At 42.7% G+C, this 12029-nt stretch overlaps 1 protein-coding gene across 2 annotated transcripts in view; it reads left to right on the forward strand.

Annotated features, from left to right (window-relative positions):
* Positions 1 to 12029, forward strand: part of LOC137524999 (polypeptide N-acetylgalactosaminyltransferase 3-like) — a 95811-nt gene that overhangs the window by 21390 nt on the left and 62392 nt on the right. Inside the window, exon 1 of one of the 2 annotated variants that reach the window (XM_068245615.1) lies at positions 8746 to 8911. The exons of the other annotated variant lie outside the window; for it this stretch is intronic. The gene's annotated coding sequence lies outside the window, so the exon portion shown is untranslated. Of the gene's footprint in view, positions 1 to 8745; positions 8912 to 12029 lie in introns of those variants that run through there. 2 annotated transcript variants of the gene reach the window in all.

Consider the following 12029-nt stretch of genomic DNA (forward strand, 5'->3'; position numbering starts at 1 on the left):
TTTTGTCACAAGTTAGCGGAAAATGACACTTTGTGAAAAAAAAAACAATACATATCAATTTCCGCTAACTTGTGACAAAAAATAAAATCTTCTATGAACTCATCATACACCTAACAGAATACCTTGGGGTGTCTTCTTTCTAAAATGGGGTCACTTGTGGGGTTCCTATACTGCCCTGGCATTTTAGGGGCCCTAAACCGTGAGGAGTAGTCTTGAACCCAAATGTCTCAAAATGACCTGTGAAATCCTAAAGGTACTCATTGGACTTTGGGCCCCTTAGCACAGTTAGGCTGCAAAAAAGTGTCACACATGTGGTATCGCCGTACTCAGAAGAAGTAGTATAATGTGTTTTGTGGTGTATTTTTACATATAACCATGCTGGGTGGGAGAAATATCTCTGTAAATGACACATTTTTGATTTTTTTTTACACACAATTGTCCATTTACAGAGAGATTTCTCCCACCCAGCATGGGTATGTGTAAAAATACACCACAAAACACATTATACTACTTCTCCTGAGTATGGCGATACGACATGTGTGACACTTTTTTGCAGCCTAGGTGCGCTAAGGGGCCCAACGTCCTATTCACAGGTCATTTTGAGGCATTTGTTTTCTAGACTACTCCTCACGGTTTAGGGCCCCTAAAATGCCAGGGCAGTATAGGAACCCCACAAGTGACCCCATTTTAGAAAGAAGACACCCCAAGGTATTCCGTTAGCGGTATGGTGAGTTCATAGAAGATTTTATTTTTTGTCACAAGTTAGTGAAAAATGACACTTTGTGAAAAAAACAATAAAAATCCAATTTCCACTAACTTTTGACAAAAAATAAAATCTTCTATGAACTCATCATACACCTAACAGAATACCTTGGGGTGTCTTCTTTCTAAAATGGGGTCACTTGTGGGGTTCCTATACTGCCCTGGCATTTTACGGGCCCAAAACTGTGAGTAGTCTGGAAACCAAATTTCTCAAAATGACTGATCAGGGGTATAAGCATCTGCACATTTTGATGACAGGTGGTCTATGAGGGGGCAAATTTTGTGGAACCGGTCATAAGCAGGGTGGCCTCTTAGATGACAGGATGTTTTGGGCCTGATCTGATGGATAGGAGTGCTAGGGGGGTGACAGGAGGTGATTGATGGGTGTCTCAGGGGGCGGTTAGAGGGGAAAATAGATGCAATCAATGCACTGGGGAGGTGATCGGAAGGGGGTCTGAGGGGGATCTGAGGGTTTGGCCGAGTGATCAGGAGCCCACACGGGGCAAATTAGGGCCTGATCTGATGGGTAGGTGTGCTAGGGGGTGACAGGAGGTGATTGATGGGTGTCTCAAGGTGTGATTAGAGGGGGAAAATAGATGCAAGCAATGCACTAGCGAGGTGATCAGGGCTGGGGTCTGAGGACGTTCTGAGGTGTGGGCGGGTGATTGGGTGCCCGCAAGGGGCAGATTAGGGTCTAATCTGATGGGTAACAGTGACAGGTGGTAATAGGGGGTGATTGATGGGTAATTAGTGGGTGTTTAGAGGAGAGAATAGATGTAAACGATGGATTTGGGAGGTGATCTGATGTCGGATCTGCGGGCGATCTATTGGTGTGGGTGGGTGATCAGATTGCCCGCAAGGGGCAGGTTAGGGGCTGATTGATGGGTGGCAGTGACAGGGGGTGATTGATGGGTGGCAGTGACGGGGTGATTGATAGGTGATTGACAGGTGATCAGTGGGTTATTACAGGGAATAAAAGATGTAAATATTGCACTGGCGAATTGATAAAGGGGGGTCTGAGGGCAATCTGAGCGTGTGGGCGGGTGATTGGGTGCCCGCAAGGGGTAGATTAGGGTCTAATCTGATGGGTAACAGTGACAGGTGGTGATAGGGGGTGATTGATGGGTGATTGATGGGTAATTAGTGGGTGTTTAGAGGAGAGAAGAGATGTAAACACTGCACTTGGGAGGTGATCTGATGTCGGATCTGCGGGCGATCTATTGGTGTGGGTGGGTGATCAGATTGCCCGCAAGGGGCAGGTTAGGGGCTGATTGATGGGTAGCAGTGACAGGGGGTGATTGACGGGTGATTGACGGGTGATTGACGGGTGATTGACAGGTGATCAGGGGGGATAGATGCATACAGTACACGGGGGGAGGGGGTCTGGGGGGGGGGGGGGTCTGGGGAGAATCTGAGGGGTGGGGGGTGATCAGGAGGGGGCAGTGGGCAGGGGGGGGATAAAAAAAAAAAATAGCGTTGACAGATAGTGACAGGGAGTGATTGATGGGTGATTAGGGGGGTGACTGGGTGCAAACAGTGGTCTGGGGGGTGGGCAGGGGGGGGGGGTCTGAGGGGAGCTGTGGGCGATCAGGGGGCAGGGGGGGGGGGAAATCAGTGTGCTTTGGTGCAGACTAGGGTGGCTGCAGCCTGCCCTGGTGGTCCCTCGGACACTGGGACCACCAGGGCAGGAGGCAGCCAGTATAATAGGCTTTGTATACATTACAAAGCCTATTATACTATGTACATGCGGCGATCCGGGTGCTAGTAACCCGCCGGCGCTTCCGAACGGCCGGCGGGTTACTACGAGCGGTGGGCGGAGCCAGTCCCGGGCGGCTGATCGCGTCACGAATGACGCGATCGCCGCATAGCCACTCCCGCAGCCGCCCCCGCCGATGGGCGTATTGCGGTCGTTTGGGCCCAGTCTTTGCCGCCGCCCATCGGCTGGGGGCGGTCCTCAAGTGGTTAAAAGGAAATAAATATGGCAGCCTCCATATCTCTCTCGCTTCAGTTGTCCTTTAAAAATCAACTGTGCAGCCGTTCTTGCTTGTAGCTGCACACCTATCCATACAGGCGTAGCTATGAATCGCCCGCCAAGAGATTTGGGTGCAGGATAAAGCCGATAAACTTGCTAACCCTGCTCCTGCACAAGTCCAGGCGGCCATGGATCGTGGGGGAAAGATGTCATTCGGCTTCCAGCTATTACTGGCGGCCGGATTACAGCGTTTTATTAGTAATTTGTGCACCGTCTTTTGACGGCACCCAAATTACACAGCGGGGTGCCGCTTTAGCTGTAATTCAAATTACGGCCTATGGTGGCGCCAGCTGTGCCCAAATCAGCGCGCGTCCATAAAGACCTCTAACCGATAATGCTGAGTAGGGTCCCTTTTAGACTTTGGTTCGCTTGGCTCCTCCTTCCTTTAATGCAGGGATGCTGGATAATGCCACCTGGGACCTATCGTTCTTTATTCTTTGGGTGTCAATCAGTCACCCCACTCATTCCAATCCAGGGGGGAGAAGTGAGCTGCAGAATTTAGTGAGCACATCTGGTCTAGGACTGTGTATTCTGCCACCACTTGCTCCTTTGTATTATATTCACTTTATCACTTGGACTATTATAATTTGCTGCCACTATTTTTGGTTTTAATTGAGCTTTAAAAGTGTAAGTCTACCTATTATCATTTTGGACTTCACTATAGTCCAGCCACCAATGTTCCTCCTACACTACATGATGGCTTTTCTGCACAGCAGAATCTTCGTCTGCGAGATGCAATCCTGTAAATTAAGGGCGGGGCTTCCAATGCCCCGCCCACAGAATAATTTTAAGACACACATACCGGTAATTGGTCTGACTTGATTTGTCTGCATCGGTTTGTTGGCTGTTGGGGTTAGCACAGAAATAAGATCACAGGAAATGCTCTGATCACAACTGCTTTATAACATTCATCTTCACACTGAAAGACTTCACATACCTGCAACAAGTCTGGGCAAACCTGCACGATTAATATAATCATTCAGTTTTTCATTGAAGAATCTACCATATGCACACTTCAAATACACATTCCACAGATTACACTGCAAAATATGAAAAGCCTTTGATAGATTCCGAGTGTTAAACAACCTGTTTGATCCTTATTCTGAAGTTTTGTCATCATACAAATCTCCAGTCTTGTCAGTACGTGATTTTGACAATAGAGGAAACCCTGAGAATCCCCCATGAGGAGAGGGACTATTCCAAAACCAGAAAGATTTGTCAGATTTTCACTACCTACTATATGTAAGAAACAGAGACATAGGAAAAAAATTATAGTGCATTCTACTCTTATATGTATGGATTTAAAGGAAACCTTGAGTGACATGCGATAGACATGCATAGCACATAAATATGCTGTGATGCTTTTCTTCTTTCTTTGCCTGAAAGAGGTAATATTCAGCTATGCAACTGACAGTTTTTCTTGAAACGGGACCCAGTCGGAGTACTGATAAAGAATTACAGCCATAAAATACTTTGCTCTAGGAAGCCCAGTTTTCTGCCAGGAGAGGATAGATAAAAAAGGTCAATAGTTCATATATTTGAGCACTCATACACACAGAGACATTCAGCTGAAAAACGATAATAAATCCCCCCCCCCCCCCCCCCCCCCGACATAACCTGAAACTGTGGGATATCTAAAAATAATTTTAGGAGTAAGAGGATAGATACAATTGTTTGTATTTCTTAACTTTGTTTTCACTTAAAGGACCACTATTGCAAAAATCTTCAAATTTAAAACATATATATAAACACATACAAATAAGAAGTATGTTTCATCCAGAGTAAAATGAGCCATAAATTACTTTACGTGACAGCAACATAGGAGAAAAGTAAGTCATCAAAATCTGACATTACAGACAGGTTTTGGGCTAGTCCATTTCTCCATAGGGAATTCTCAGCATGGCCTTTATTCTTTATAAAGACACCCCCTGAAAAAGATTTATACAAAGCCTCCCTGCTCGCCGTACACTTTTTATTTTTTTTTTATTTTGGCAGTTGGATGAAGCAACTGCCATTCACTAAGTGCTTTTTAAAATAATGAAATCCCATGAGGATATGGGCTAGTCCAAAACCTGTCGGTTCTGTCAGATTTCTATGACTTAATGTAAGTGACAGCAACATAGCAGAAAAGTAATTTATGGCTCATTTTTTACTCCGGTAGAAATGCACTACTTATCTGTATATGTTTACATATATTTTACATTTTAAGATTTTCGCGATAGTGGTCCTTTAAGTATCACTTTAAAATTGTACCCTCCTTCCAAACCCCCGCCCCCCCCTCCAATTTTTTTTTCCTGGTAGTTGGATTATTTAAAGTACAGTAATTCTACTGTATAAGTTATACATTGCTTTCAGGTGATTCATCGTTCGCATCTCGCTAGCCAGGAAATCGCTCATCTGCCTTATGCCTTAGATGGGAAAAATAAACATTGAGTGAAAAGGGTTTTCACCTGGGAGAAAAAAATACAGGTCAATATTTTTGGTGACATCAGTTTGCTGCAAGGTGACTCCTACAGGAAAAAAATGACACGTTTCTTCGTTCTTAGAATGAACTGAAGACACAAAAAATCATGTTTTCTAACTCCGGTGTTATTGAAAGTCTTTATTGTACATTTAGGTTTGAGAACAGCGGCTCAGTCAATGGAGTGGCTTATACACCACACACAGACGTCTGCTGGGAATTCTCCTGTCCATCGCTATAGCAGCCACTACCTTTAGGGATAATATTGCATAATGTGTTTTTTTTTTTTTTTTTTTTTTTTTGTGTGTGTGTCTACAATATTAGCATTTTACTGAAACATGCATGTTGGAAACGTGACTGTATCCTACCTGAGACACACTGCAGAGCGCTTTGCTAACCATTCACATTAAAAAAAGAACCGCTTCCACTAACTTGAAAATCGCAGCAATTACAATTTTCTACAAGTAAATGGGAGCGTTTTTCTTTTTTGTTTTTTTTTGTTTTGTTTCTGTAATGCACCTTATAATTAAATACACCTTACAATGTTGTATATGTTGAAATTGCTTAGATGTAGAAATCATGATAATTTACCCTACACCATTCAACCCCCCCCCCCCCCCCCCCCCCAAAAGTCAGAAAAATCCACTCTGATCTACCTTTTATATAACAAAACAAAACAACAACAAAAACAAATCTGGGAGATTCTATCAGATCGGACAAGGAAAAAGCTTTTGATTTTTATGTACAACCTGTAGTGTTTTTTTTTTTTTTTTTGTAATATAACAAAGTGCCATAATTTATTGTATTGCCTGTGGCTCTTTCACAGTGGGACGTTAAAGTCACACGTTAGAAAACATTTTAATGCAGAGTAACGCACAGCAATTCAAAGTCTGTGCGACATTCACAGTTCACACGTTGCGTTAAAGTGTAACGTGTAACGTTATTAGAAAGTGCTGCATGCTGTGCGTTTAGCAATGAATCTGCTGCTTTACTTGTGTTGCACATGCTCAGTAATGTGTTTTTTTTTTTTTTTACCGTTTTTTTCATAGTAAATACATTTTGTAACGTGCGACTTTAACGTCGCACTGTGAAAGTGTATATGCGTTGCGTTAGGGCCGCGTTGTGTGACCTTAACATTGCATCAAACGCAACATCCTACTGTGTAAGTAGCCTAAGGCTAGGTTCACCGTGGGAGGTTGCATTGTGTTCCCTGTTCAACAGAAACACAACAAAAAAGTCGTACCGCTCATTACTGCCGCATTATGTTGCATACAGTAGGTACAGTGTAGCATGCAGGTAAAGAGAAGTATGCTTCCCTGTACCTGTTAATGTGTGTTTAGAGGTTACGCCTGCATGCCGTGCGTTACCATAACACAATACATTACACCGCGATGTGAATGTCGCATAGACTTATCATTGCAGTGCAGTAAGCAACGTTAAAGACTTTATAACCCGTGACCATAACGGCCCACTGTGAACCTAGCCTAAAGGTGGCCACACACCATACAATCAAATGATCCAATTTTACGGTGATTTGATAAAAAAAAAATTATCGGTTGCACAGAAAAATTCAAAGCTTTTTTTATTTATTTTATTTTATTATTATTCGTTTAAGAAATCTGAATTTCACGTTTTTATTCAATAATTGGTGATTAGGAGAGTTGGATTTTTCTGATCAATTCATATGAAAATTAAATTGTGTAGTGTAGATTGACAATTACTTAATGTTCAGACACAAGCAAGTTTTCAATAATTTTTTTTCATAATTGGGGAAAAAATTAGCATATGTGTTGAAAATTGGTCAGATTTTTGAAGTGTTACAATCAGAAAAATGATTGCAATTATTGAATTGAACAGATTTAAAGAATTGTATGGTGTGTTGCCACCTATAAAGTAATATTTATTTTTTGTCATAGTGTTGACATGATACAGTAAATATGGAAACCTCCTTTTTCGGACTTTAAAACAAATGCTAAATTTTGTAGCTGATTATCTGCCAATAACAGTCTCTGAGGCTAAGTTCACAGTGGGACGTTAAAGTCGCGCGTTAAAACAGCATTTAACGCAGAATAACTCACTGCAATGAAAAATCAATGCCCTGTTCACAGTGCACACGTTGCGTTGGTGCCTAACGCTGCACGTTAAGTAAAAGTACTGCATGCAGTGCGTTATACACGTTATTAGCTGCGTTGGACTGTTTGCACATGCTCAGTAATAACTTGGAAGCATACTTTTCATTGCCTGTATTTTTTACTGTATCTGCTGTATGCGACGGTAACGCTGCGTTGCCACTTTTTGGACGCGTTGAGTTGTAAGCTTGCGGTGCGACTTTAACGTGGCATCAAAACCCAACGTCCCACTGTGAATCTAGCCTGAACCATTCTTCTGAGATGAGCAGTATGAGTTAGCAGTTCTGACTCTCAACTATTTTCTTGTTTCAGGTGAGTAAGGCCCGGTGCACACCAAAACCCGCTAGCAGATCCGCAAAATGCTAGCAGATTTTTAAATGCTTTCTCTTATTTTTCTTTAGCGTTTCACCTAGCATTTTGCAGTTTTGGGAAGCATTTTTGGTGTAGTAGATTTCATATATTATTGCAGTAAAGCTGTTCCTGAACAGCTTCTGTAACAAAAACGCCTGCAAAACCGCTCTGATCTGCAGTTTTTCAGAACGGTTTGCGTTTTTCCTATACTTGGAGGCAGAAACGCCTCCGCAATCCAAAAAACGCCTCACCCCGGGAGTATGCGTTTCAGCAAAATGCCTCCCGCTCTGGTGTGAACCACCCCATTGAGATACATTGACCAAGCGGATCCGCAGCCGCAAGCGGCTGCAAAAACGCCAAAAAACCCGCTCGGTGTGCACCAGCCCTATCTCAGAGTATACTTACCAGAAATGGCTGCTCACATAGGTGTTGATTTATCAAAACTGGAGCAAAAAGGGAGCATCTGCCCCGAGCAACCAATCAGCTTTCAGCTGTTAAAGGGGCACTATGGCGAAAAATGTTAAAATATGTGCAAACATACAAATAAGTACACTTTTTCCAGAGTAAAATGAGCTATAAATGACTTTTCTCCTATGTTGCTGTCACTTACACTATGTAGTAGAAATCTGACAGAAGCGACAGGTTTTGGACTAGTTCATCTCTTCATACCGGATTCTCAGGGATTTATTTATTTTCAAAAGTACTATGGGCCCATTTCCACTAGTGCCGTGCATGGCTGGGAGACGCGCAGCGGGACTTCCTCGTCTGCAGGAACGCTGACGAATCCCATAATCCGTGCCATGCACGGAAACTAATGGCAATGTTGGCCGAATCGCTAAGGTAAGCGATTTGGCCGGTGACGCCATTGTTTCCTATGGCAGAGTTTCCCCACGCGATTTGCTTGCGGGGAAACTACGGATTCAGCCTGGTTTCCGCATTAGTGGAAACGGGCCCTTAGTGAAAGGCAGTTGCTCTTTCCAACTGCCAAAACACTCTGTGGGGAGCAGGGAAGCTGGCCAGTATCCTTGTTTAAATCCTTTTTCGGGAATATCTTTATAAAGAATAAAAGCCTTGCTGAGAATCCCCTATGAAGAATAAAAGCCTTGCTGAGAATCCCCTATGAAGAGATGGGCTAGTCCAAAACCTGTCACTTCTGTCAGATTTCTACTGCCTACTGTAAGTGACAGTATTATAGGAGAAAAGTAATTTATGGCTCATTTTACTCTGGAAAAAATGCACTTCTTATTTGTATATGTTTGCACATATTTTAAATTAGTTTTTCACTGTAGTGCCCCTTTAAATCCTCTTTAGGGAATATCTTTATAGAGAATAAAAGCCTTGCTGAGAATGCCCCTATGGAGATATGGACTAGTCCAAAACCTGTCACTTCTGTCAGATTTCTACTACAGCAACATAGGAGAAAAGTAATTTATGGCTCATTTTACTCTGAATAAAACGTACTTCTTATTTGTATATGTTTGCACATATTTTACATTATACAATTTTTCGCCATAGCGCCCCTTTAAGCAGGCTTCTGATTGGTGGTTTTAGGCAAATGCTCCAGTTTTGCAGCACTGTTGTCGGTAACTCAGCCTCATAGCCAGTCCTCTCACAGGAGGTGTTTCTGTTGTAGCCAAGCGTTGTGTAGCAACTTTAGGAAATGCACAACCTGTCAGATTTGAGTATTTAGGAGGTGACATGTTTAAACAAGCAGGGTTGATTTTTAGCTCATCCTATGGGTGTGGGGCTCTCACTACTCCTGCCTCACAGAAAAATCCTGAAATGTCACACTGATGTCTCCCAAACCCAACCTGTCTAGGAAAAAAAATGTGCTTGATAATTTTAAATGGATGTAAAGCTGTAGTGAGTGGTAGGTAATAAGTACTTGTCTGCTGTCTTTTGTGACCAGGTTTCCCATGATTGCTGTACATTGGCCTCGGAAGTCTTGCCTGCTGTTTTCATATTTGTGGTCTGTAGAGTTTGGGAATTTTTTTTTAATTTTTTTTTGTTTTTTGAATCTCTCAATGGTGGGAACATAAGCACTGGAAGTTTGTGTTCTGCATTTTTATTTCCTCTGTGTATGTCAGAATGACAGGTGGTTCCTATGCAATATTTATTACTGTGGTGATTTACAACTTAAAGGGGAACTTCAGCCTAAACAAGCATACTGTCATTAAGTTACATTAGTTATGTTAATTAAAATAGATAGGTAATATAATCTCTTACCCACCCTGTTTTAAAAGAAAAGGCAAATGTTTGGGATTTCGTGGGGGCAGCCATCTTTTTCATGGGGGCAGCCATCTTTTTGGTTGAAAGGAGGTGACAGGGAGCATGAGATACAGTTTCAACTGTCCTGTGTCCTGATCACCCCTCCCAGCTGAGCGTGCTAGGCTTCAAATGTCAAAGTCAGATGCTGTGAAGCTGTTATGGGTCGTTCACAGTACGGGCATTTTCTGACCTTTTTTCAAGCGCAGGCGATTTTTTTTTTTTAAATCGCCCACAAAGTGCTTGCGCAATAAATCTCTGAGAAGGTTCATATCAGTGCGGTTCGTGCGCTGTCTGTTCAGCAAAGTGGTGCCTGTACGCTAAACGCTCACAAAAGCGATTGCTTTCACGTTTTTTAGAATAAATACATTGTATTTTTCTCCGGGTCAAAGAGTGCACTTCCTGACTTGCATCAGGGAGTGAATCTCAAAACCGCTCTGGCAAAGCGCTTAGAAAAGCGCTTTTTTAAAAAACACAGTCAGCAGTGGAGCGCCGGGAGACGAAAAAAAAAACGCACATAAAAATGCAAAACCCTTGCGTTTGCTTTTTTCAGGTGTGAATGAGGCCTTAAAGAAACACCAAGCCTTTTCAGTGCTGCTGAGTAGATTTTTAGTCTGGAGGTTTACTTTAGATTAAGATCATTGGTTGCTATTGGCAATAAGCACAAACGCTTCCCAGCCATGAGGCTCGCACCCTGGGTCAGGGTTTTATCTCATTCACAACCCCCCCAATACTTGGCTAATAATTGGTATGGGTGTGAAGATCCTGATGGCCACACTTGTGGCGAGTGGTGTGAGCATTAAAGGGGAACTGAAGTGAGGTATATGGAGGCTGCCATGTTTATTTCCTTTTTTGCGATACCAGTTGCCTGGCAGCCCTGCTGATCCTCTGCCTCTAATACTATTAGCCATAGCCCCTGAACAAGCATGCAGCAGATCAGGTGTTTCAGACTTTAAAGTTGGATCTGACAAGACTAGCTGCATGCTTGTTTCTGGTATTATTCAGATACTACTGCAGAGAAATAGACTAGCAGGGCTGCCAGGCAACTGGTATTGATTAAAAGGAAATAAATATGGCAGCCTCCGTATACCTCTTACTTCAGTTCCCCTTTAAGGGGCCTCATCAATGTTTTGTTGGGGAGCCCCATGATTTGTGGTCCTGCCCCTGGGTGTGGGCAGTGTAACATGTGCACTGGGGCACATTGCTCTGTTGCTACACCACTGCTGCTGGCCTTCAACAGTTTCAAATATGTTTTTACCTTTTTTATGGTTTGATATTTGCATAAGGGATTGGCCAAACATACACATTTTAGGGCTCAGACACATTATAAATGCTTTTCTGAGCACTTTTTGTCCTCCAGAGCTTACTGAGAGCTGTTTAAAAAACACTCCCATTGACTTACATTAAAATCGCGTTAAAATCGTGCCATGGGAGCATTTTTAAAAAGCCCTTAGGGGGCTATTCACACTTGCTAAACGCAAAATGCTAGCGCTTTTGCTAGCATGTTGCTCAGGCGATTTTAATTTATTTGTTCAAATCGAAAAAATCGGCATTCACACTTGGCGTTTAAAACGCGATTGCCGGGAAATCGTCTGTAAATGGTGCAAACTACACGTTTGCATTTGGCGATTTGCGTTAATCGCCGGCGATTAACGTAAATCGCCCAAGTGAGAACGGGCCCATAGGGTATTATTGCACTAGCGCTTTAAAAAGCTCTAGCGCTTGCGTGTTTTGCCGAAATCGCCTGCAAAACACTCTAGTGTGAATGGGCCCTAAGTGTGAATCAGTTGCTTGCCATTGCCATCATTCATTTCATTAAAGGGCAGCTGAGGTCAGTGGGATATGGAGGCTGCCATATTTATTTTCTTTTATACAATGGAAATTGCCTGGTACAGATTCAATTAACTTTTCTTTTACTCTTGAGTTACCTCCTAGGAAATCATCTTTTTTTTATATTCTCTTTAAAATTTTAAGCATTTATCAATTGAAAAAAGTGCGTATAAATACTAGTGAAAAAGTACCATCAAAA

This window comes from Hyperolius riggenbachi, chromosome 7 (genome assembly GCF_040937935.1).
Source record: "Hyperolius riggenbachi isolate aHypRig1 chromosome 7, aHypRig1.pri, whole genome shotgun sequence".
Lineage (NCBI taxonomy): Eukaryota > Metazoa > Chordata > Amphibia > Anura > Hyperoliidae > Hyperolius > Hyperolius riggenbachi.